The sequence below is a fragment of the Lissotriton helveticus genome, chromosome 6, assembly GCF_964261635.1.
Source record: "Lissotriton helveticus chromosome 6, aLisHel1.1, whole genome shotgun sequence".
In the NCBI taxonomy this organism is placed as follows: Eukaryota; Metazoa; Chordata; class Amphibia; order Caudata; family Salamandridae; genus Lissotriton; species Lissotriton helveticus.
This window is the reverse complement of record NC_136067.1, coordinates 1,910,749,509-1,910,776,804: the sequence shown is the minus strand read 5'-3', so window position 1 is coordinate 1,910,776,804 and position 27,296 is coordinate 1,910,749,509.

The following is a 27,296-nucleotide window of genomic DNA, read 5'->3' as shown; positions in this document are numbered from 1 at the left end:
GGGGAAGGTGCTTTAGGTATCAAGCTAACAAGAGGATTTCAATGGGTGCGAAATGTGAATTTGCCTGTTCTGAGCTTTCCTGCCAAAACCAGCAGCTTCAGCAGGACCTTATCCAATGCATTTCCAACTTCAACTTTTCTCAACTGGATGATTTCTACTTTCAGAAAAAAGACTATCAGAGAAGTTAAAATCATTGACTGAGTCAACCCGCTAGGGTTAGCCAGCCTCTGATGCATCATGGTTAGCCTCAGCTTGTACCGAGATCCCAGTTGACCACACCCCTGGACGATGTTCTGTTTGTTAGACCTTTTTACCCTAAAGTCTTTAAAAATTCATATCTTTGGTTTCCCTAATTGGATTTTAACCATGTGTGTGCCATTTTCCTACAACCTGTTGTTTGATCTTTAGAAATTGACTGTGGAAATGTTATCGTGCTGTATGTTTTTTTTATTGTTTTGGTACTTTGGTACTGCTAAATTCTCTACTTGTTTCCTCTATGTTTAGCATAGCTGCTTTGTGCCACAGGTACTAGGGGGGTTGAACCCAGGTTTGTTTGTGGTCTTATTCTTACTTAATAACCCAAGTTCTTACATTAGTGTAGAGGTACCAAAACACCAAGGGTCTGATTACGAGTTTGACGATGTGGGAGCAGGCCTCCACTGCCCAACTCCCACACCACCAAACAAGGCCGCTGCCTGCCTGCCGGATTACAAGTATTTTTTTGTTCCGGCTGGCGGGTGGCACGGTGGTCCCGCAGCAGTGCAGTAAAAAGGCTCAAATGTGAGCCTTACTGCTGCACTGCCATGGGCAACCACAACATGCTCCAGCACAGCATGGACTATGAAGCCCATGCTGTACTGGACCTGTGGGTGCATGCACACAGCGAGGCACAACATGTGCCCGCCTGCATGCACCAACATGCATTGAGCAAGGGGGACCTGTAGGACCCCCTTGTTTCCTGACTGCTAGCAACTTCATGGATTAAGAACATTCATTAGACTGCTGGCGGTTAGGAAACTCGTACTTTGCATGGCGGTACCGCAGGGGCACCGCCAGCATATTGTAAGCCCCTGACCGCCTCGCCACCATCAGGGAATGACTGTTCTGGCGATCCAATGGCGGTCCGACCGCCAAAATTGTAATATGATGGTAGCACCACCAGTGCAGCAGTGGGTGCACCGCCACCACGAGTTTGGCAGTCAACGGACCGCCAAACTCATAATCAGGCCCCAAGTCATTTTACCTTTTGCCGCACTGTATTAACTTATTTATTTATCTTTTTTACCTCTTTCACTACAGTGTGTGCAAATGAATTACTATGTTTCAGTTCTTCCCCCATATTGTTGCCAAGGAGTGTATGTAGAGTCTCAACTTTGAATGTTAAGGTATCTAATATCGATGTAATGGAGAAGATGCCCATTTTGAAGGTGAGAAATCAATGCCTTAAGCTCATTATACAACCAGTTGGATATCTTTGCCAAGATCACATCAGTTTACTTAAAAACACCGCCATATTCTCGTTATTGTAATACAATTCCAACGCTTGAACAATAAAAAGTAGAAAATTGGTAAAACGTTAGTAGAGAAACGCTTACAATGGATGTCTTTGGGAATGTACATATGTGAAATATGGTCACTATGTCCGTCACACCAAGAAATGTTGTCATGGACTTCTTTTCCTGAAGACATTTATGTCAAGAAAACCACATATTACAAAAAACTGTTTAAAATGTACTGCTTGCCCTCTCCCCGCCAGACTACTTAAAAAACACTCCAAATTGACCTTGCTGTGGCATAAATATGTAACAAATGAAGCTTGTTATTATTATCAATAATATGGTTTTAATTGCTTTCTTTATTGATGTCATTAATACATTTGACGACTTCCTTAATTATACTTTGCATATTTTCATTATGCTGTTAAGCTTAGCTTTTTTGACAAATGATGAATTAGCATATTAAACTCTTGTCATTCTTAATTTAAATAAATACTTCATTCAAATCACATTATTTAGTGGAAATGCATAACAACAATAAATCTCAAATAGGTTCCTTGACATTTAAAATATATTGAATTAAATGAACCCCTTAATACTTTATACAGTCCATTGTTACTGTAAAATATTTAAAGCATTGTTCATGTTATTGCGTGATAAAATGATGCCCGAAATAGCAAGCCTTTCTTAATATCTAACATCAAGGTGAGATAGTATTGCAACATTGTTTGCTTCATAACTGGGAATAGAAAAATAGTTTGTGGTGATACATATAACTCTGCTCATTTTCATCAGTAAAGTTAACTAAATTATTTAATTAGATGTATGTAGAAGATGAATAAAAGAACATGAACCAAGGCTTTCTGGAGTGTGATTTCACAAGATTTGCTATTTGCAATGTGAGGGTGTTTCCCCATGATTGCAGATAGTGTAACCATTGGACATCGACAGATTCATCACTTCGCAAATTAGCAGAAATAATAATGAGGCAACAACTGAAAATACCCTAGTGGTTGAAAAGTGTTGATAGAGGAGAAAAGAAGCAGCCAACGCTCCACGTACTCCTCCTCTTGAGGTCTAGAGTCATAAAGTGGCATCATGGAGATTGGCTTGTCTGCTTGCAAAGGGTGGATCTTAAAAGTCCAGGGGATCAGACAGTACTGGTGGTTGAAGGTGGCTATTACCAGCACGCTGTGTAAGGGACAGGGACCTATTTTAAAGGCAGTGAAGGACATCGAGAAAGATAGGGAACAGTGACAAATATAGAAGACTTGGAAGAAAAAGCACGAGCACGACTAAGATATGGAGACAAAAAGTTGAGAATGGTGGAAGGAAGAGCCATGATGTGCAATCTAGTCTAGTCAATCTTGGTGTCCAGCAATCACCCGTGCTAGAAGCGTGCTCCTAAGAAAAACTGTACACCCTTGCACGTATTTGGTTTTTCTTTTAAAAACCCGGAAGGGGGCCTACAGCATGGGTTCCCCTGACTACAGTTCTGCTGTGCTTTTCTCCCTAAATACTATACTCCTTCTGTTGGATCCCTTTGCTCTGGAGTGATTCAAGAGAAGTGGCAACGCCTAGCAACAATGGTCTATGGTTGTGTATGGGTCTTCCTGGCAAAATGTCTGAGGCCGTAAAAAAAATGGGGTACACCCGCGGTCAGCCCAGTTAAGATGGCGGGACAAAAGCGCTGGGAATCGGAACTCGGCAGGGCATTATCACCCAAGGAGTGGGGGTTTATATACTACAGAGCGGCGCACACCACTCGTAACACTAATGCCAGAGAAGCGGCGGTGAAATTGGCCATATACTGGCACCATACCCCGGTCAGACTCAATCGAGGCAATCCACTCCGAAGCGCGCTGTGCTGGAGGGGCTGCGGCGAGAAGGGAACCTTGACCCACCTCCTATGGGAATGCCGCACAATCCAAAATTACTGGAAGGCGGTCCTAGATGATATCGATTCCACCTTTCAAACTGAAATTCCACGCTTCCCCGCATATGCCATTTTAGGACTACCCAACGCGCTTACATTTCCCCTGAGATCCCTGCGCGGCAAACAGATGGGCATTGCCATGCAAGCAGCGTCACAACATATCCTGTCACTCTGGGGATCAACCGCTACTCCTACTCACACTGGTTGGCTGCATAAACTATGGTTCACGCTAGGCATGGAACGTATTCAAGCCACACTGACACACACAACAGACTCATTTCAGAAAGCTTGGCAGGCGCTTTTATCCCTTCTGTCCAAAGAATTTCACGAAATCACTTGCCCGAAATACCTTCGCATTCTACGGCTTACAGGACCACCACAAGATCCCCCATAAGCCCGAACACCCTGCAGCAAACAGCGCTAAACGTGTCCTTCCAGAGCTCCCGAGTTGAAGGCATACTTGTCGGGGTGGGAGGATGGGAGGGATATTGGGGAGAGGGAGGGGAGTTTGGTTCCTTTTCTTGTTCTGGTCGGTTGACCCTTTTTACATGGCACCTTAGTCGCGGCACTGGCTCTACATATCTGTATTGGCGTATTGTTCTTGCTTACTTGACGACAATTAGAGAAGACGTGCCTGTCTGTCTCACTTGCTATATATACCTGCTACTTAATTGCTGTATTGAAATGCCTACTTTCAACTCTCAACACCAATAAAACAAATTTGAAATTTAAAAAATGGGGTACCGGTGGGGGGGGGGCTATACATTTGTTATCCTGATTTCTCCAATAGGAAAAGCAATAAGCAAACCTTTATTTTTCTGGCCGGTGTTTGTTGCACCATAAGCACACGTCTTACAAGGACACTGCAACTTCAGCCAGGCATGGATGCAAACCAGTGAGAATGTGGGATGGATGGTTCAGAGTCACAGCCTGATTGAAAGGGTCGCCTGCCCATTCTCATGTTTGTGGCTGCAAGAGATTGACTTGACTTGAGTGGAGTTTCTCCCCCTCCAGTTATACCTCATCTCAAATTTCGTAGGCTCTTCCTGACCTCGGGGAAGTAGGTATTCATGGCACAGGTTTAAGGGGAAGATAGAGTTTCAATAATAACGTTGGTTCCATGGGGCCTTTGGACTAATTTTTTAGCTTCTTATTGAATAAAATCATAGGTACCCATTCGACCTTTGGGGAATAGACATGGGCTCCGGTGTCTGGGGCGGGACAGGATCAGGCAGGAAAGGGTTCCTAATATCACTGGTGCCTGAATACTAAATCTATGATCGCATTAATTTTTAAACCTCGAGGGAGGCACTGGTGGTCTGCCTGACACCCAGATTATAACACCCTAAGTGACATAAGTTAGGGCACTTGTGAAAAGGTTGTATGGGGCAGTCCCTAGGCCCATTTGAATAAGAAAAATCTCGAAGATCAACTCTGCTGAACAAAGGCCCAATAAAGATATTTTCACAGTCAGGATACAGTGATCCAATTCAATATTTATAACGTGAGCTTTCCAACCAATGGAGGCCTGGGAAGGGCTGTTGACTTATTAAGGTGACATCTTACCTCATTGCATGCAGGAAGTGATCTGCAGTGAACCGATTCCTCTTTTCTCTTTGTTGCATCCAAACATCATGCCACAAACCATTGCAGATTGCAAGAAAGTGGTACTGCCTCAATTCCTTGCAATTTAGAAGAAGTTAAAAATGTGCACATTAACTCTACAAGGACATTGTGAATTGCGGGCTACTCATGAATTTTGCAAACTGCTATGTTGCATTAGCAAAGGCAATACCCATTTGCGCTGTCACATGACACATTTTGAGCTTCGTGATAAATTAGAATGAAATATGTCTAAATCATCTAGTTCAACGTGAAATCAGCAACACTCCAAGCAAGTAATATTCATCGATGACACTTTTACCAACTTCTGTCCTGATTCTTGGCAAGATTACGAGCCTCACCTCACCCAAGGCTCTCTTTACAAATAAATTGAAACTACTGGTATTCCAAGTTTTGTGGTAATACTTCACCAGTAAATGTTCTCCTTGCACATTTTCCAGGTAAAACTGATCAGACACATGTTGTTCTAAACGATTATTCATGTTAACCCAGATTGCGAGTTGGGAATCCCAGAACCATGCAGTTATTTTGTTTTAAGGATTAACTGCATAATTTGGAGATGAATCTTCATTTGGGTGAAATTATTACCTAATATTCCTGGTACTATACGGTTCCCTGTGCTCCAAGTCAAGTCTGTCTTCATGCTGTCTTCACAATGCTTCCCAACTATGAGGCACAGATTACATATTTATTAAATCCCCTCCCACTGCAAAGAAATGAATTACTATGTGTTCTTGCTGTAATACTTGTTACTCTGTGTGAATAGCATCTTTGTGTTATGGACATAGTTTCAGGTAACACTAATCATGTGTGCAGGATCCAACAGGAGCAATGCTTTTTTGTGTCCCTCAGTACCCCCACCATTAACCACATACACAGGAATATGAGGACGAATGATAGAAGCGACAAAGAGGAGTTGGATTAGAGATGAAATAAAGGTACAGGACTCAACCACTTTGCCTCGTCACTTCCTCTGGTCAAGGAATTCTGCAGGGCACAGTGAATCTTTGCAAAACATATATAACTCAAGTACTTTGTCAACAAGAGTCCTAATTGTAAGAACAATTGTAAATGAATATACCTGAGTAATAATCCTCTGTATCTAACTCTCTAAACTTTGAAATAAAACTGGCATGAAAATTGGTATATCAAATATACATGTGCACATGTGTACTAGCACTTCTCCCTGTGTTTTGAATCGCTAACCCAAGCTTCATCACTTTATGCAGTTTTGTGGAAGATGAGTTTTAGATTCTACTTGACTTCAATGGAAATGCCAAATAAAAAAGCACTGTTAGCATTCTGTTGGCCACTACTCTTAGCAATTGTATGTACATATGAGAACTTTTAATACATTTTATATCACATTCATATATATGCTATATAGCCCATTGTAAGGATCCTCCATGCAGACCAAGCGCTGATCTGCATTCCTCGAGTCTTGAAAGCCAGAGCTGGTGGTTGTTCGTTTCGCAGTCTGGCGGCGAAACTCTGGAATTCTCTCCCTGCCTCCATCAGAGCAATCCAGAATCACCTGGCTTTTGGAAAGCCATAAAGACCTAGCTTTTCCCCGTTTCCATGTTTAACTCTGCATTTTCTCTCCTGGGTTCATGTCTTTGGTCTTTGGTGGCGCTGGGATGCCCCGTCGCTGGGGCAGCCATGCGCAATACAAATCTGACTAATAATAATAATAATAATTTTGTCACAGGGAAGCTTTAGTACATACATCCTCATCTTTAGAGTTCAGATAAATGTTCAAGGAAATAGGTACATTTCGTTTTCATCAACAACATGACTTTCAGGATGCTTCCCTGAAGTCCCAATGGCCATCAAAACAGTTCTTTAGAAAGCAATATGTCTTGGCAAGGAAAATCGGAGATCCATTTAGCAAGGTTCTGGCTTTAGGAACATTAATCACATCACCCCCCCCATCCTGATGGAACTCTATTGGTTCCCCTTAGCAGCCCGCACATCTTCAAAACCAGCTGCATCATTTACAAAGCTATCACGGGCCAGCACTCTGACTTATCTTCCAGACAAACTCATCATTTCTGGTGGTTTTCACTACACACACTGCCAGGGCACCATCAGACAGCAGACTCATAAGTGTGAAAAAGAAAAGATAAAGCCACAGGCCGTTTTCATCTATCCATCCAGAATCGGGGACAACATCCCTTTGTTCATCAGGGCTGATGAACACTGCTCCAATTTAGGAAACAGTTGAAAATGCACCTTTCTAAGGAAAAATAGCCCTCATCTGCTGCTAAAGATGGCCTTAACGGATGCGATATGGGACAGTGACAAGACCCGTGCCCCAATGCAGCAAAACAGAGGCCTTTGACTGCAACAGTGTGGGGTGGATTTGTAGCAGTGAATGAACAATGTTCCTGGATACAGTAGTAGATTCTAAAGTAAAATTCTGTGTTTTGTTCCATGGCACCACTGCAGAAGGTCAGGCATTGTCACCATGCTTGCTTCATGTAATATTGGGAATACAAGACCAACCTTTTAAACTGTTTCTGCAAACATCGAACAATTACAAAAAAAGTATTGGTGTAACTCCCCATTGATCCACCAGCCAATCAGTTCATATAGCTTAATTCTCACTTGTAGGAATTCCTGGACTAAGGAAAGTGGGTCTTTTGAAGCCTCACCAAACAGGATCCCACTCGGACAAGATGTGTAAAAACCTCACCCACTTTATCCCCACCAAAGTTGCCCTTGATGAGGAATATTTGATTATTTATTAATTCTTAGCAATGCTTGTTCTAGTCTAATTGTCAGAAGTATCTTGTTTCACAATCAGAGACACAATGTGGAGGCTCTCATGTGGCAAAAAGACTTCCATTTGGTCTGGAGAACAGTTAGGAGTATATTGGAGGACCAGAATCTCCATCCAGGGCGATACTAGCTAAGCGTTATACGAAGGCAAACTGGTTATAACCTATGAAACCATTTAAATGCCAGCTGAAGTATTTTATAGTTTATTCTAGCATTGCCTAAAAGTCATGGTATTGATCTTCTGAGATCAAGGGTGTGGTCATCTTGCATCAGAGCAAAAAACACATTCCAAAGGTTTTGAAACCATTATTTTTGGGAATTTGAGACAATAGCCTTTCTGTGTTACCTGGCAAGAAATTGAGTACTGTAACCAGTTTTATAACTCAGACTTAATGGTGTCTCATCACTTCCCCAGACTTCTGTCTGAATTCTGAACAATCCCATGTTTTATACATTTAATATAGTTGGTGGTTGTGAAAAGAGCATAGGATAAGTCAATATTCATTTAGAGCCAAGTAGCATCACCTCCATTTTTTTCACATGTACTTACAAATCATTGCTTGCATAGTGACTTTACACAACTGTGAATCAATGCAAGCAAGTTCATTGCTTGGACCCACTAAATGAAAGGCAATGTGTGTGTCATCAGCATACACATTCAAATTCAACACTTCAGATCCAATGAATTCTACAAAGGGACAATTGAGAACATTAAAAGGGTAATGCTGAAACCTATGATAGCTACTGAATAAAGGACAAGTAGTTGAAATAAAAGGTAATGCTGAAACATACGGTACCTAGCAAATAAATAGCACGAAACTGAAATAAAAGGAGTGAATGTCACTGAGCTCCTCACTCTACATATGAGATAAACTAACTAATAGTGTGGTCAGAGATTCCCATTACTGATCCAAGATTGAAGTGAGCAGGTCATGGCCTATCATAGCAAAAGTTGCTTAAAAGTCCAGCATAATCCGTATGGGACATCTCCTTGTTACACACCCTGCAGAGTAACATCTTATGTGTTCACAATTGATTCTGAAGCTAGGGTTCACACTTATTTGGTCCAGATCTCCTGCTCTCATATTCTAGGTAGGTCATCACTATGTTCCTGAACCCATTCATATCTCACACATTCCTCAAGCTAGCTCCACATATATATGGCATACATATAAGGGATGTGCCACTATAACACGCAAGTTACTATTAGAAAACCTATACAGCTCATGGTCACCAGTGTTCATACTGCCAACCTGCCCACAACTGCCTAACAAACCCCATCACCACACACATCCTCAAGGTATTAGTCTTCATCAATATAACTAGTCCTCTCTCAATCTTAGTGCTAGAATGGGAGTAAGAAGGAATTTTATTTATTTATTTATTTATTTATTCCATTTATATGGCGCAACAGCTACCCTGAGGGTTTACCGGCGCCTTGGATCGGTACAGAACCAGGGGGAGTCAGTTATAATTCTTAGTTTTGGTTGAAAAGCCATGCCTTGATACATTTTTGGAATGTTATATAGTTGGGTACCAGGCGTAGTTTTAATGGAATAGAATTCCATAAAACTGGCGCCATATATCCGAAGGAGCGACCGCCCATTCGTGCTCGTTTAAATCTCGGAACAACAAATTTCGCCAAATGTGTTGATCTAAGATAGCGAACTGGCATGTATTTATGAACCAATTTATGCAGGTACGCTGGTGCTTCTCCTGTATTTATTTTGAACATATAACATAACGCTTTAAACTTGGCTCTGTTGGCCATTTTGAGCCAATGTAAATTGCGTAAATGTTCGGAGATATGCGACCTCCTCAGTAACCGTAAAAGCACCCTCGCAGCCGCATTTTGTACGACCTGTAGTCGTCGTGTGATCTCTTTCTTGGTACCGAGGAGAAGAATGTTCCCATAATCCAGCCTCAAACCAATCAAGGCCTGCACTACAGTTCTTTGCGCCCCTTCAGGAAGTTGCCACAGAATTTTTCTTAGCCATTTTAGAATAGCGAAGCAGACTGAAGCTGTTTTGGCTGGATGATCACGCATGGTCAATTTGTCATCGATTATTATTCCTAGATTTCTGGCCGATGGGACTGCTACTGGCGGGGGACCCATTTCTGCGGGCCAGTGTGTTGGTCCCCAAAGCTCTTTTTGTTCTCCGAAAATCAGTAGTTCCGTTTTATCTCCATTTAATTTTAGTTTCCTGGAGTGCATCCACTTCGCCATGTTCTATAGCCCAGAACATAGAGACGAGATGTTATTTTTTTCCGTTGTTGACAGGGAGAACACCAATTGTGTATCGTCTGCATACGAAAAGATAGTAAGGCCAAAACGTTCCGCATGACTCGCAAGAGGGGCGATGTAAATATTAAATAATAGTGGGATGAGGATTGACCCTTGTGGGACTCCATAAGGGGAGGTTAAAGTGTTGGAGATGTTATTTTTAGAGAAGACCTGATAAGATCTGTCTGAAAGAAAATTCGCTAGCCAATCCGAAGCCAGACCTTTTACCCCTATTCCCTCTAGGGTTTCAAGTAGCATTTCATGAGATATGGTGTCAAAGGCGGCACTTAGGTCTAAAAGCAGGAGTGCCACCGTGCCACCATTGTCAAGCTTTTGACGGATCGTTTCCGTAACTCCTAGTAGGGTGGATTTGGTTGAATGCCCGGCTCTAAAACCCGACTGAGAGTGATGTAGAAGGTTATTGGATTTAATAAACTCTGCCAACTGTTTATTAACATGTTTTTCTAAAATTTTAGTGAATATGGGGAGAAGCGAAACAGGTCTAAAATTAGAGAAGACCTCTGGATCACTATTTGCTTTTTTCAGTAGTGGCACTACCATAGCGTGCTTCCATTCTATTGGCACTACCGCTTCCCTTAGTGATGTGTTCAATAGTGTTCTGATGACATTTAGTGTGTCGCGATCAAGCTGTTTAAAAATTTCAGCTGACATGGAGTCGTTGGGGGAGCCCGATTTAATGCTGTTAAGCGTTTCTACAAATGTGTTTTGGTCCAACGGCTGCCAGACTGTCAGTGATTTCCTAGGATTATCTGCCAGCTCGTTGAACTCACTGGGGCTCGAATCTATTAATGGGGTTAGGTTAGGAGTATCATCACCGCCAAGGGCTAAGTAGATGTTAGCTACTTTCTCGTTAAAGTATTTCGCCAGGCAGTTTCATTGTGTTGGGGACAGCGTCGGAGGTTCTGGGTGAGTTGTAGCTCCTGCCAGATCCTTTAACACTTTAAATAGAGTTCTGGAGTTGTTTTGTGCCTCTAAGATAGTGTTTTTGATAAAATCTCCTTTTGTTATTTTACATAGCAGATGATAGGCCTTCAGGGCTTGCTTGTAGGTATTTTTGCTGGCCGTGTCATAATTCTTCCTCCATTGTCTCTCCAGTTTTTTACATTTGCTTTTTTCTGTTTTTAGCTTTTCGGAGAACCAAGGTACTGGAGGTCTGTTAGATTTCCGTTTATTCTTCCTGAGAGGGATGACTATCTCTACCGCTTTGGCTAACCAGTTGTAGATTTTATCCTGATCCCTAGTATTGAGATCATCTAAATTGAAATTAGGTCTCAAATTAGTTAACTGGGCGTTAAGATCCTCTATATTGAGTTTTTTCCAATTCCTATAGTAAGAATTCTCAGGCTTATCTAAAACTGTAGTTTCGGGCAGTCTGATTTTAAAGCTAATCAGATAATGGTCGGACCATAGTAAGAATGCTTTAGAATGGTTAAAAACATTCCTGTTCACAAGATCTCAGTTTGTAAACCTGGAATCCTTTGAATAAAATACTCACCTCCTAACAATTGGAGTACCTCAAGGTTTCATACCTTTGCCCGTTCTCTTCACTTTGTATATGGAAACACTTTCCCTAATGCTTCTTGACAGATCCATCCACCTACACCAATGAGCAGATAAGTCCCAGCTGCACCTTTATGTCTCCCAACTCCTTCTGCATCACTAACTTGGAAGTCTTAGAGAAACTTAAATAATGGATGCATTCTTGCTTAGTCTAAATTATTCCAATCATAATCCAATTCATTCTAGTCTTCCCAAAAGAATCATCACCTCCTGCACAACAGTGGCTAGGCATACTGGAGATTTTCCCTTCCTTAGTCTCCCAATGTGAAATCTCTTGATTTCATCATTGACCAAAATCTAAACCTAAATCACCATATTGCCAGAATGACTAAATCTGTCTCCTATCAAATACATCTGCTCTAACCACTTTCCCATTATCCGCTGCCACAATTAAATGCATCTATTCAGGGACCCCATTGAACCCCTGCGCCCACCACGCCTACTCCAGAGGATGGCAAGTCTTCAGCCCCATGCTCACAATCATCTGAATGCCTCCACCTCTTCCAGGAATTTCCCAGATTCTTTGAAACATGCAACAGTCATCCCATTGCTGAAGAAACTTGCTGCAGACCGTTCACGGCTTGCCAACTACAGACCGATCTTCCTTCTACCATTCCCTGCCAAGGTCTTAGAGAAATTCATCAACAGACACCTCACCAATTACCTCAATGACCACCCTACTTGACTTCTTGACACCACTCAGTCTGGTTTCAAACACAACCACAGCACAGAAACTGCCCTCATAGCTGCCACAGATGACATCCACATGACTCTGGACAGAGGAGACACAGCAGCCGTCTTCTCCTGGACCTCTCCACAGCATTTGACAGAGTCTCCCTCAACATCCTCATCCAACACCTACATGACATCAGACTCCAAGGACAAGCACTCCAATGGATCTGCTCCTTCCTGACTGGAAGGACCCAGTCAGTCACCCTGGCACAGTACATCTCGCATTACTGGGACCTCATCTGCAGAATTCTGCAAGGATCTTCCCTGAGCCTGACTCACTTCAATGCACACATGATCCCTCTAGCCAGGATCATTCTCTCTCACAATATCAAAGTCCTCCCCGACGGCAATGAAACACAACTCATCCCTCCCTCATGGACAAAACTCCCAATATCCGGATCAAGTTCAAATGCGGCATGACTGAAATCACAAACTAGAAGAAGACCATCTGTCTCAAGCTGGACACCAACTAGACAGAAATCGTGATCTTCGGGAAAAGCTCTATACCTGGTGCCCAACAGAGCTAGGACTGACATCCACCCCCAACACCCACACCAAGAACCTCGCATTCATCATCAACAGCAAACTTGACATGACCACCCAAGTCAATGCCATCACCGCCTCTTGCTTCAATAACCTGAAGATGATGAGGAATATTTTCAACTGGCTCCCAAATAGTACCCGGAAAACCATCACACATGCGCTGGTCACAAGCAAGCTAGTATGTGGGAACACCTTCTATGCCAGGATCAAGAAAAAACTCACAAGGAAGCTGCATACCATTCAGAACTTGGCAGCCAGCATCACTCTCAACCTCCTTTGCTGCACTAACCTCATACAACACCGAAGGAGCTCCCGTGGATCGACATTCACAAACAAGCACAATACAAACTCCTCACCCATGCTATCAAGGCACGACACAACAGTGGCCCAGCATACCTCAACGATTGCATCTGCTTTCACAAACATTCCAGACACCTCCGCTCGTCTGGACTCCTACTTGCACAAATCTCACACATACAGAAAACCAGATCTGGCCGTTGAGCCATCTCCTAAATTTTTCCTAAATCATGGAACGACCTGCCTCTAAACATAAGAGCCTCCTGCTTACTTCTCGAATTCCACAAGAATCTGAATTCCTGGCTTTTGGGGTAGTCTCACTAGGCCCTATGTGTGCCAAAACTCAAACCTACTCAGTACTAGGATACCCTCCTGGTGATAGTGCTCTTTAGAAATCTGCATAACATATCTCAAATGCCACATTTCTCTTCTAGGACTAGACAGCCAGTTTTGAAACACTATTCCCCAAATACCACCCACAAAATATACATGACTGCTAGCCAAAACAAGTCATGCCGCAGTATAACTCCCTCATACAAATCATCACAAGTCTCTCTACTACATGCAAATTAAAATTAGCCCATGTATGTGATGTTTTAAAAACCAATATCAAAATGAAAGTGTCATTACCATTAACTATAAAAAACTAAGGGGCATATTATCAAGGGGGTTTATCTCCGCTTTTTTGGCTTTAAAAGCCAAGAAAGCAGAGATAAAATTATCTCCCTATTACCTAGCTGTCGCTAACACCAGTTAGCGACAGCTAGTAGGAGATAGCGACCATCTTGGGCCCCACTTTGCATGTCAGTGATATTTATCACTAATGATATGCAAAGTGGGCGTGCCAAGATGTTAGCGACTGGAAACAGTCGCTAACATCGCTATCTCCTATTACCAACTTTTGGAGATATTCGCGCTAAGCGCGAATATCTCCAAAAGCTAACACCTGCCCTGAGCAGTTCTTAGCCATGTTATCCAATGGGAAGTGGATAACATGGCTAAGAGCATTAGCTCGGTAATGCATGAATATCGCTGACTTTTCAGCGATATTCATGCATTGCGGACGTTTTTTATCGCATTTGCGATAAACCTTGGTAATACCCAGGTTTATCTGCGATAAAAATCCCCGCAGCTCAGCGGTAAAATTTTGTCTCTAACCAAGCAATAGCGATAATTATCGCTATTGCTTGGTAATATGCCCCTAAGTTCTACTTACTAATATACAGACTGCCAAGGCAGCGTCAAGTTAACCTGCAGCTATCTCATAAAAGCAGAAAAACTGACACCTAAGGGGCTAATTTAAGTCAGCCCTGTGTCACTTTTGCACCACGAAAAGTGGTACATGTGTTACACAGGGCTCTCATTTCGATTTATGAAGCCACGGAAAGCCACCCTGTGTGGCCTCGAGTGGCCTCATAAATCACAAGTAAGGCGACGCAGCACAAATGCTGCATTGCCTTACTCTGCACACAGGAGGCATTTCATGGTTGTTGCAGTGGGTTTTCCCACACAAGACTCATGCAATTTGATTGAGCCCTAGATTTACAAAGTGATGTAAGCCTGGGGAAGCGCTAGATTGGTATGCATCCTAAGGTGAGGGGTATCGAGGAGAAATATGTTTATTTCTCCTCGTCTTTCTTCTTTCGATGTCTGATGCCTTCTGCAGCAGACATAGAAAGAGGAAAATGCCTCAGGAAGGTGCACCCTCCTGCAGAAAAACAATCCTGCATGCAACGGGGACACCTTTGCACTATGATGCAATGGTGCTTACATTGGAGAGAGGCTGTCAAAACGGTGCCAACACAGAGAGAAAGGACAGGAATGCAACCTATTGCTTAAATAAAGTGCATTCCTGCACCTTTGGCGTAAGGCAACACAGCAAAGTGCCTTGCTGTGCTGCCCTACACCAAAATCCCATAAATAAGCCCCAGAGTTTCTTCCATCGCAGAAAACTCCACAGTGGCAATTTCTCTGTTAGCCCAGTTTAAGCTCTCGAGTGCAGGGGGTGGAGGGCTTTTGCCCTTTTACACAGATAAGCAATGTTAGTGGTGCATATTTCAGAAAACGTATATTTCAATCTATATTCTAGCAGGCTTCATCTGTGTCATTCCTCTCTCATTTTACCACGGTGGCTGTAAGCAGGATGAATGTCTGACAAATACAACAGAAACACATTTTATTAGGTTGGTGTAGCCTTGCATTTCATGTTGTGCTTCTTGCGCAAAATTCCCGAAATTTATGCCATCAGATTTACATGACTCGTAATTTTCAGAAATTTCACTTAATTACGCAAAAAGAAACTGCACGAATTTCTCACACTTTTACTTTACCGTCTGACACCTCATTCTACGTCCAAAATGAAGGGCACATTCAAGTAACACATCTCTGGTTTTAGACTTGGCAGAAGGGGTCCCTTATGAAAGCAACCCTGCTCAAATTCTTGCTGATAGTCATCTCTGGCATTTACCCAATTTTTGCTTTTTTTCTGCTTTCTTTCTTGCTTTCATTAGTCACTGTACAGTATAACATTGAAAGACATCTCCCTTGGGTTTGCTAGATCTGCTTAACCTGTCTTTTCCTTCACACCCACATCAATACACACTCGCCATTGCTTCAAAGCTGCCCACAGTAAATGATTTTACCAAGTTTAATCAAAGCACCTTTGGGAAGGAAATCGATTATTTCCGTTCATCATATTTGCAATGCAAATTTAATCAGAATGTTGATCTTTTTCACTGTTCCTCAAATATTCAGTGCGTACTTTATCTTGAGCCTTGTGTCTGTTCTAAAATCATCGGGTGCTGCTTCTTAAAGGCTGGCGCATAAATGGCTTGTAAAACGCAGATTACATAATCCTTCTATTTTTTTTCTTAAAATGCATGTGTTTTTCTGGTAACTGGAATTATGCCACAGTTGTTTTGTTCATCCTTGGAAACCTGTTGCGTTGGCGAGAAAACATGTTCCTGTTTATTATTTATCGGTTATTCTCATTAGAATTATGATTGTAAACAGATCTAATAAAGTACAGGCGCGCCCCAGTCTGTTCAAATGCCATTTCCTAGACAAATAGAGTATGCTTGCATGAAAAAGAGTTCGCCCTTAACAGTTTACAGATTCCATTGCGCAAACTTTTGCAAGTGTTCAGTAATTACCATCAATAATATACATTTTCCCTCTAAAAACTGTGGGGCATATTACCAAGGGCCTTATCGGCGCTTTAGCGGGAATTCTTCCCGCTAAAGCGGCGATAATGTTATCGCCCTATTACCTAGCTGTCGCTAACACCAGTTAGCGACAGCTAGTAGGAGATAGCGATCATCTTGGGGCCCACTTTGATTGTCAGCGATATTTATCGCTAATGACATGCAAAGTGGGCGTGCCAAGATGTTAGCGACTGGAAACAGTCGCTAACATCGCTATCTCCTATTACCTACTTTTGGAAATAATCACGCTAAGCGCGATTATTTTCAAAAGCTAACGCCTGCCCAGAGCAGTTCTTAGCCATGTTATCCAATGGTAGGTGGATAACATGGCTAAGAGCATTAGCTCGGTAATGCATGAATATCGCTGACTTTACAGCAATATTCATGTATTTCGGCCGATTTTTATCGCTTAGGAGATAAACCTTGATAATTGCAAGGTTTCTAAGCGATAAAAATAGTCGAAGGACTGCGATAAAATGATTGCCTCTAACCAAGCTTAGCGATAATTATCGCTTATTCTTGGTAATATGCCCCTGTTTTTTTTAAAAACACTTTTCATCGACATATTCCTTATATTACATAGTTTGCCTTAAGGAAGAATTACGTGAAACACAGAAATTATTTCCATAGATATGCATACAAGTTAAATGTATAATAATTCCCCCCAAAAAATGCAGTGGAGCATGGCAGCATCTTCTTAGAATCCCCCTGCTGCGTGTAGGCCCTGAGTCGCAGTTGACATAACTGGTGGCATGACACAACATGTCTGGTGGGGGACTGTTCCCGAACACACCCAGGAAACAGAAAAGCAGATCCTGGCGAAAGCGACAGGGGTTCCTTTGAACATCCATACCAGGAAGTGCTGGAGGGGGCGGTTCCACAACATCAGGGTCACAACACCAGTCCCTTTGGAGACACCAACAAGGAGGAGGCTCCCTGAACAGTATGAGTGCATAATGTATGAATCGGTGAAGGACACACCCCTCTTCCTTCCCAATCTCTGTTCCCTGGCAGCAAAGAGAGGTCTCGTTCTGGAGTGTGAGGCATCTGCGACCGGTTTCAGGCCAAATTATCTGAATGAAGCCCCATCTGCAGCCTCCAGAAGGGCCCAAGGTGATCCCAAAAAAATAGACCTGCCAACTTGTAAATGAAATTCATCAAGTGAGGAGGGGGCAGGGCCTCGTACCCGACAGCTACCTAAGAGGCACTCTACTCTCCACCAACCCCACCACCCCTTCTCCCCACCCAAAAAAAGGGTCGCTGTGGCTGATGCCAATGCCTCGGGTTGTTTTCACACCTCTTAACACCTTGGCTGCGGCGCAAATTCCGCTGCGGTCCTGAACATTCCAATCGTGGGCATGGCTCGGACGACCCCTGGCCGTCGTTCGCACACGCCCACTGTGACTCATGACGGCTGGGGGCCGTTATGAGCATGGAAGGGGTTAAAGGACATCAGCTGCTTACTGCCTCCAAAGAAAAGCTGGAAAGCAACTTCATGCAGTGATTTCCAGCTCATCTTTCCAGCCAAAGTGTAATTTCGGCATGTGGGGTCCAGAACCTGGTGACAGAACGATGGGGATGTTTACTAATGAACCAAACAGAGGGGTGCAGACACTGCAGGCAAAATAGCCAGCCCATGTCATGACTGTTCTCCCCCAAAGGCCGCATAACGGGATAAACGTTTTTGGGTTTCGAACATAGAAGTTGAGTACTTGTCGAGGGGCATGTACACGTGCCGCAGATTTGAAACTTATAATTTTTTTAATGATTGTTTATGTGCAGGAAGATACCTTCCTGCACATAAACCATCTTTCATGATGTTTTGCTGTTCCTATGTGTGCTGCAGAATGCAACACAAATAAAAATCAACAAAAAGAAGACGAAATGAAACATTTCACCTCGTTTTGCCATGATAAGACCAGGTTTTAACTGGAATTAATTCTGGCGCTGCCCCATATTTACCCCACCCTTGTAAACATGGGGCAGCATCAAAATCAATGGGTGTTGCGGCGGAACACCCACTGCAACACCCATTGCCCACCACTTTCACGCTAAGCGTGAAAGGGTGCCATATTTACAATGCGACATCCACATTAAGTGGCTTAACATCACCTTGTAAGTAAGGTGAAACCCCTTTCACCACAGGAAAGTCTTTAAAAGTTATGTTCCTGTGGCAGGGGCTTGTAAATATGCCAGTTCGTTCTCTGCTCCTGTGGTTGGATTTTTTCCCCTAATTATTCTTAAATATTGTATCTGTCATAAGCGTGTAATTTTGGTAATTTCACTTATTACTGAAATTACTCCAACTTCTCCAACAAAATAAAAATTTCTCCCAGGGCTAGTTTGATTACTGTTAATGTATGCAAATTCTGCTAAGCTAAGATACTTGACTCTATTACTGATCCCAGGCCCTCATTATGAGTGCCTGGCTGGGAAGGTGATCATTATCGCACCTTTTGAAATCCGATAACACAGGGATCGGAATTTAAAAGGTGAGATGTTTATCGCATATTAATATATCATTTGAAATGAGGCATAACTTCCGGAATAGGTATTTAACACACCAAGTTCAGCATGTTTACCTTTTTTATGGGCCTTCTTTCCCGACAAATTTTGGCAGGTTGACTTGCCAGAATTTATCATGGGAAACTGCGAGTGTGTGATTATTTTCACACTACTCGTAATTCCGATACCTTTGTGAACATGTGTTTGCACAGGGATTGCTATTTGGCCCTGCACTTGTAATCAGGGCCTCAGTGGTAGGTAAACATCAAAGAGGACCGATGTCCAGAGATTAACAAAACTGACAGCAAAAAGTATAGATGAGTTGGGGTTCTCAATCTGAGATTGTGATGGAGGGGATTCTATGCAACCCTACTATTTGTTTAATATAAATTTTGGCTAACTCAATAGCTGTAAGGAGCTTTTTCAGGAGTATGAAGGGGGCCATCTTGGTTAAATGGACCTCCACTACTAGGATAGTGGTCAACCCAATGATGAGAGGCAGGTTCATGACAAAGTCCAACTTAATGGTATAAAGGAAAACCAGTCGGATAGCCATTGCCTGAAGTAGTCCTGTAGGTTGAGAGGGAAGGGTTTTACTACGTGCACAGGTTGGACAGGTCTGGAAAAAGGATGTTTAGACATATGTTCCCACCAAAACCAATTGCAGGCAATTTTGTCTGACCTTTTGTTCCCCACGATGGCCTGCTGGGGGAATGAGTGACATCAATTCAAAACAACTTTTTTCACTTCAGTGGTTGGTATGTACAATAGGGGGTCGAGTCCGATTCGGGAAAAATCGCTCCGAATAGCCGTTCGGAGCGTTTTTCCCGTACAAATCGTACCCTGCAACGTCCCCCCTACGTACGACGAAGTACGATTCGTACCAGGAGCCGTACTCCGTACGAGTCGTACAAGACACCGTACAACTCTAATCTCTGTATGATTCTCCCTCGGAACCCGCTGTACGCGACATCTGTACGGTTCACGGCTGGTTTTTACGACCCAGCAAGTACGATACATGTCGGGTACGCACCGTACGACCCTTTTTCTACGGGAGCTGAAAACAGCCGTAAAAGCAGAGTTCGCGCGGAAACAGGTACGGAACAGCCCCCCCGGGTACGGTGCGTACGCCCCATGATCGCAGGGGTACGCACCGTACCCCTGCGATCATGGGGTGTACGAGCCGTACCCCCATTGTACGATCGGTGTATGAGCCGTACCCCATGTACAATCGGTGTACGAGCCGTACCCCCATTGTACGATCGGTGTATGAGCCGTACCCCATGGACGATGGGGGTACGGCTCGTACACTGATCGTACATGGGGTACGGCTCGTACACCCCATGAACGCAGGGGTACGGTGCGATCATGGGGTGTACGGACCGTACGGTGTGTATGTGTTTGTGTGATTTTCCGTATGACTCGCCCTTACCTGACGTGGACCGTACGAATCGCGTCCTCATACCCTGGTCCGGATCGTACTCGTCGGGTCGTACGGCATGTGTACGAGTCGTACGGTATGTGTATGAGTCGTATGGTTCACGGTTTCAGCCTTGCAATACGTACGTATCGCGACGATTCGGACAGATTCACGGAATACGGATCGTACTTCGCGACTCAGACGGACGGGTACGATTCGTACAGAGAGGGCTCCGGATGCAAATCGTACGGACGTTTTTTTTCCCGAATCGGAATCGACCCCCTGGTCTTCAAGGTAGGAACAATCCTCCTTTGATACTGTGATTGGCTTTTTCTAGCCATTTCCTAGGGTCAGATAGGTAACTTTTTCCAGAATTAATCTGCACAACAACTCCCTATGATTTTTTCACCTGGGAGAAGATATTAACGTACTGGTTTTCTTGATTGTTTGTCTGAGAATTTGATCATTCTGAATAAAGTGTCTGCCTCCTCTTGTTTGTCTGCTACACAGTAATGGATAACAAAGACAAACTCACAAAAAATAGGATGAGAGATCAAGGTGAGTATATGGTCATGGTATGAATTGCCCCCAGCTGATACAGCCTTTTAATTGCCAGAAGTTCATTCTCTGCGATGAGGTAATTTTATTCTGAAGTAGCTTTTTTTGAGAAAATAAACTATTGAATGTATGTTACAAAAAAAGATAATGAATGTATGTTACCAATAACCACTCCGTCCTACTGTGCACTGCAAACGGGGACGTTGTGACTGGATGCCTGAGCACAGGGGCCAATATGAATTTCTTCTTTAGGAGGGAAAAGGCCAGATCATCCTCAGCTGCCCATCTGAAAGGAACTGCTTTCTAAGCAAACAAGCGATTGATTTCATTCTGTCCGAGAAGTGTGTTATACAACTGGCAAATCCTAACAGACTCTGAATTTCTGTGACATTTATAGGGACTAGCCACTTAAAATGGCTTATACTTTCTTTATATCCATCTGAATTCCAGAGGGATTAATGAAACTTAGGAATTCTACTTGAGTCAGATGAAAAGAACATTGGCCCAATGAGGCAAATTGCCAGTTTTTACGTAATCTGTCCAAGATTGTCTGGCTTTACAAGAGTCATGTGTTCATTTTCATTTGGGAATAAATAAGGATATTGCCTATGTAAATAATAGCACAGACACCAACAATTCCCTAAGTAGTCTGCTTATTAAAAACTGAAATGTCATCAGGGTGTTACATAACCCAAAGAACATAATGCAGTTGTCCAATAATCAATATTTAGTGTTAAAGATGGTTTTCTTTTCTTCACTTTCACAAAAGCTAACTAAATAATGAGCCCTGCATAACTCTAGTTTAGAATAAATTATTATTCTTCACTAGGTCTAGCAAAACAGTAATTAGTGATAATGGCTATCAACTCATATTTTTGACCTTATCAAGGTGTGGTAATCGATAGACATTCTCAAGTCTACGCTTTTGTTTGGGACTAAAAGGAGTAGGCAAGAGACTGGGGAGGAATGTCTTAGGAACCCACAGATATGGGTTAGATCTGGCTACAAGTCAAAGTTGCCCCAGGCACAAGATCAATATGACAATTGTAATCATTTGAGATGAAAAAGTGGTGGCCTTTGCCTCGTCAAAAATGTGCAGAAATTCCTGATACCGACTTGGTAAAATATTCTCATTGTCTTCAGTAGTGGAAGTTCATGCCAAAGGAGTCATGCAGTCAGTGGCTAAATTGTGGCATTGTTGCAGACAGTAGTTAGAGTCTAGGGTTACCCTGCCAAGGACTATTCTCTCTTGGGTTTATGTAACTGCAGCCAAGTGACCCATGAAATAGTACCAAAAATCCAGGTGTCAATCAATTTGAAACATATGGTTTGAGAATGTCCATTATCACAAACTAGGTGAAGAGGTTCAGTTTGAAGTGTTCTTAGATATGAAGACAGTTCGGACTCATCAACTGCTCGAACTGGTTCTGAATGATCTTTACGAATGATTGACATCCTTATGTGTTGGCAAAAGAAATGTAGAAAAAATGACCTGTGGCACCGAAGCCCATTATGTGCAAGGGGTGAACAGCCTTTACAACAAAACTTTTACAACGCGCTACCATTACGACGCAACTTTTACAACGCAAACTATTACAACGCATTGCTCTGGGGGGTGCTCTAGGATAGGGAATAGGTTAATTTACTATCCAATAACCTTCCCTAGTGTCCACGGGGACTGGAGTTGGAATAGTAAATTAAACTATTCACTTTCCAGCGCCCAAAAGCACTATGCGTTGTAATGGACTGCGTTGTAATACTTACGTTGTAAAGGGATGCGATGTAAATGCATGCGTTGTAACGTCATACATCCTGTGTAGGGTCTTCCTTAGCTGATTAGAAATGATCAGAGTAATTGTGATAGTGAAATGCTTAGGGGCTGTAGAAAGCCTGTTTGCAAGGTCACTTTCTGACGTGAGTGTAAGAAAGTGATCCCCACACTTTTGGATTGATGCTGCACATTTGTTGACTCTGCAGTGCACTGAGCCCTGCTGACTATGCCCCAGTGCATGTGCTCTGACTTCTCAAATTTGTATGTGCAATTGGCCAATCCCTAATTGGCATATTTAGGTGTACCCAGGGCTAGCAAGTTAAATGCCACTGGTGTTCTACAGCACTTATTATGCCACCACCACAGTGACAAGGTGAAAACATGACTCTGTGTCTGCCACTGGAACCTAGCAGGGCAGCTTTTAAACTGCCAAACCAGCATGGCAATAGAAACACTTTTACCAAGTCAAAATGATCTTTTGTAATATTTATAAGTCAATACTAGGTAAGGCCTTAATAGCCCACAAGATTGTTGGATATAGTTATTTCATGAGTTGTTCAGGATGAGTCTGTCAGCTGTGTTCTGGGTAGTTTTGAGTGGGTAGAGGACATGGGCTTGGAATACCATATAGAGGGTGTTTCCGTAATCAAGTCTGACTGTGATAAGAGCCTGGGTGACCGTTTGTCTGGTGTTCAGTGGAATTCACTTTAAAATCTTGTGTAGCATTCTCAAGATGTGGAAGCATGATGAGGAAGTGGTATTGATCTGTCTGTTCATGGACAGGTTGGTGCCCAGGATGATTCTGAGGTTCTTGGCATCGTCCGCAAGTGTGGGAAGAGGGCCAAGTTTGGAGGTCCACAAACAGGTGTCTCTGAGAGGATGGTTTGGTGCCTCAGATAAGGACTCCAGTTTAGTCTGTGTTGAGCTGAAAGCAGTTGCTCATGCAGTTGGTGAAGTTTCCTCATGTAGTTGGTGAAGTTTGCTTTGGCGGTGCTGGTTGAGTCTGTAAGAGAGAGGATGAGCTGTGTGTCATTGGCATAGGATATTATGCTGTTGCCGTGGCCTCTTACTATGTCCCCCCGGGGTGTCATGTAAACAGTGAAGAGGGGTGGGCTAAGCAACCTTCCTTGAGGGACTTCACAGTTGAGTTTCTTGGTATCTGAGGTATAGGGGAAGTCTTCTAATTAAGTTCTGTCTGTGAGGAAGAGGATATGCACTTGAGCGCTGGTCCACATATACTCACGTGCTGAAGCTTTCCGATGAGTGACTTGTGGAAGATCGTAGCGAAAGCTGCAGAGAAGTAAAGGGTGATCAGTGCAGCCGTTTCTACTTAGTAGAGGATACTACTGATGTCATCAGTAGTCACAAAGAGGGCTGTGTCTGTCCTGCGGTTGGTGCAAAAAACTGTTTGAGATTTGTCTAGGAGTGAAAAGAATTCTAGGTGTTCTGCAAGTTGGGTATTGATGTCTTTATAAGTGACTTTAGATGGAAAATACAGGAGCAAGATTGGTCTGTAGTTGCTTAGAGTTTTGAAGTCCGCTGTTGGTTTCTTCAATAGGGCATTGACTTCTGCATTTTTCCAGCAAGACGGGAAGGTGGCGGTGGTTATGGAAGTGTTGATGATAGTGGTGAACAAGGGGGAGATGATGATTCTTCAGAGGTTGTATGTAAAGTAGAGGCATGGGGGCTCCTGAGTGGACAGTATTCATCAAGGTGGTGGTTTCTTTGTTTGGGAAGGGTTTCCAGTTACTCACCTGCTGCTTTGGTGATAAAGGAGGTGTCCAGCTGGTTGGGGAGTTTGTATTGGTATGCTGTGGGTCAATTGTGTTGTAGATCGTGGGAATCTTCTGTTGGAAGAAGTTTGAGAGGTCATTGTGAAGTTGCAGCTGCAGGATTGATGAACTCCTTGAGAGTTCTATGCTGTTGTTGGAGCTGTCTTCAACTCTGAGAGTTATGGCCTTTTTCTTTCAGTCTCATAGTTGTTGGTGGTAAAGGTTGAGGTTGGCTTTGCATGTGGATCTTGCATTGGTGTTTTTGTCGAGTCTCCATTTTCTCTCAAGCTACTTGCAGTGGAGCTTGGACCTCCGGCAGTTCCCGACACTGCATCAACCAATTCATGAAGGACCTCAAAACCTGGCTGTTCGAATGACCTCAACGGAGCTGCTCAAAGCCACCTCCAGAGGCTTGAGACCCTCACGGTAGTGCACTTTACAAATCCCTGATTTATTGATTGGATGACTCTCTGAGATTATCCATGTACCAGCTGAGTAATTTTTTGCTTATGTAGGTCTTGTTTTGGGTGGGAGCTGTGCGGGTGGCACAGTCAGCGGGCCATTTACTGAAGAGCTTGGTGTTGAAGTCGAGGTTCCTGGCGTGGTTGGGTGGGTGTTCCTGTATGGTCTTGCTCCAGTTTTCTTTGAATGTTTAGCCCCAATGTGCTCTGGGGTTTTCTGGTAGGGTAGCATGGTGGCCAGGTATCTTGAAATGTACGATGTAGTGGTCGTAGAATATGAGCAGGGTTGTATGGTTGGCGGTGGTCCTGTTGTTCGAGGAGAAAATAGGGTTGAGGGTGTGGCCTGCTGTGTGGGTTGGTGCTTGGATGAGCTGGGTGAGTTAAGGTTGCTGATGCTGTGGAGGAGGGCACTGGAGTTAGGGTTTGTTGTGTCTTTCAGGTGGAAATTGAGGTCCATGAGGAGGATGATGTGATGGGGAGAGGAGTGATGACGTCTGCAATGTGGTTGCAGAATTCTACTCGGGGGTCCGGGGACGCTAGGCAAGGATTCCTTTAAGGACGGTGTTGTAGCCTGTTTGTATTTGTAGGTGTTCCATGAGGTTGGCATCCACTTCCATGGAGGTGGTGCAGTCAATCGTGTTTTTGTAGATGATCTTGATTCCTCTACCTGGTTTCTGGGTTTGGTCCTGGTGTATGAATTTATGGGTGGACGGGACAGTTGCAGCAATGCCCAGGTTGGAGGCTAGGTTGAGCCAATTTTTGGTCAGGAAGAGATGGTTGGGTGTGTTGCTGTTGAGGGGTCCCAGATATCAGTGAAGTGTTTCCCGAGGGAGCGGACATTGAGAAGCATGGTGGACAGTTGGTGCAGGGTGGTGATGTTGGCGTGCGTCTGTTGTTTGGAGGTAATGGTGTCGGCATCTGAGGTATCGCAGGTGAAATTGCAATAGGTGCAGAAGAAAGGTCCTACCTTGGTGCTAGGGTATTGCGGCGTGTTTGCTTGTATGTGTTGTTGAGAAATAGAAGTGGTGTTTGATTATAAAGAAGGATATATTTTTTTATGTTTGATATGTAATGACAATAAACAATTGAAATTGTTGTTCCCACTGTAGCAAGGCTGGTAGCCCTATAGGCTTGTCTAACATGGAGTTACACTATCCCATGTGCTAAGTGCTAGCTTCCATTTGGGGCTACCATACATAGTACTACAGGTATCAAATTAATTGTTATTTTAAACCCAACTCAATGCTAAGGTTGAATTTAAAGTAACTTCAAATAGTAAAGTGACTTTATAAAGCCACCACTTTCTTGCCCCAAAACTCTGGTAGCCTTTGTCGATTAACTGCAGCAGTTGTCACCGGTGTTAGCTGCTGCCCTCTGGCTAGGAGTTGTGAAGTACTCCCAGGAAGTGGAACAATGGGTCTGCTGGATGGAGTGACTTCCTCCTAAGGGTGGTGGCCACTTAGAAGCAAGTGTGCGTCAAACCTTAGCTTGGCCACTCCTATGTGTTGGTAGACAGGCTGGCATCTTCTATGGGAAGGGAGAGATGGGCAGGGGAACCCATTACAGATTTAACCAACAAGTATCCTACCAAAGGTCATGGGGTGGTTATTTCGAATACAGGGGACATGGGATAGAGGGGTGGGTCACCCCAAGTGGGTATGCTAGCTCCGCGTGACTAGTGCGGGGAAGGAAAACATTATTTTTATATATAACCCTCACATACTCTAGTACTGTCATGCTTCATCATCGGGTTCACCCAGACTCCTAAAAGTTAGGGTGGGCTCGACAGTATTTCAGGGAGCACTTATTAGAAGGGTGACAGGGGGCTTAACTAGAGATTAAAACTCCCTCACTTTCTCCTAGGTATCCCTTTATTCGTGGAGATGGTGGGGAGAGTAAAAACAATAGCTTGCGGGTAATGTGGACTGTTATGGTCCTATGACCCTATATAAAAACCAACATGTCTCTAAGGCCTAAAAAGGTCCAGGGCTTTCACCAGGGCAACAGATCAGTACCTCCCTGGATTATAGGTCAAATTACCAGATGGACGAGTAGTGCCTAAAAAGTATACAGGGGCATTGATAATACTTGCCCATACGTAATCTTTGTGAAGAACCACCTAAAAGATTAGGGATTCAAAGTAGATATTACAGTATACATACATATGCCATGCTCGCAGAGTTAGAGACCATGTTGGTAACAAAAGGGAAGCCTATCCCACTGCATGCATGTTTAAAATGTATCTACGTGAGACTATTTGCGCTCACTGTCATTCAGTATCTGTGTGCAAATTATTGACAGCACCTCAAGGGACGGTAATTGGGCAGTCCCTA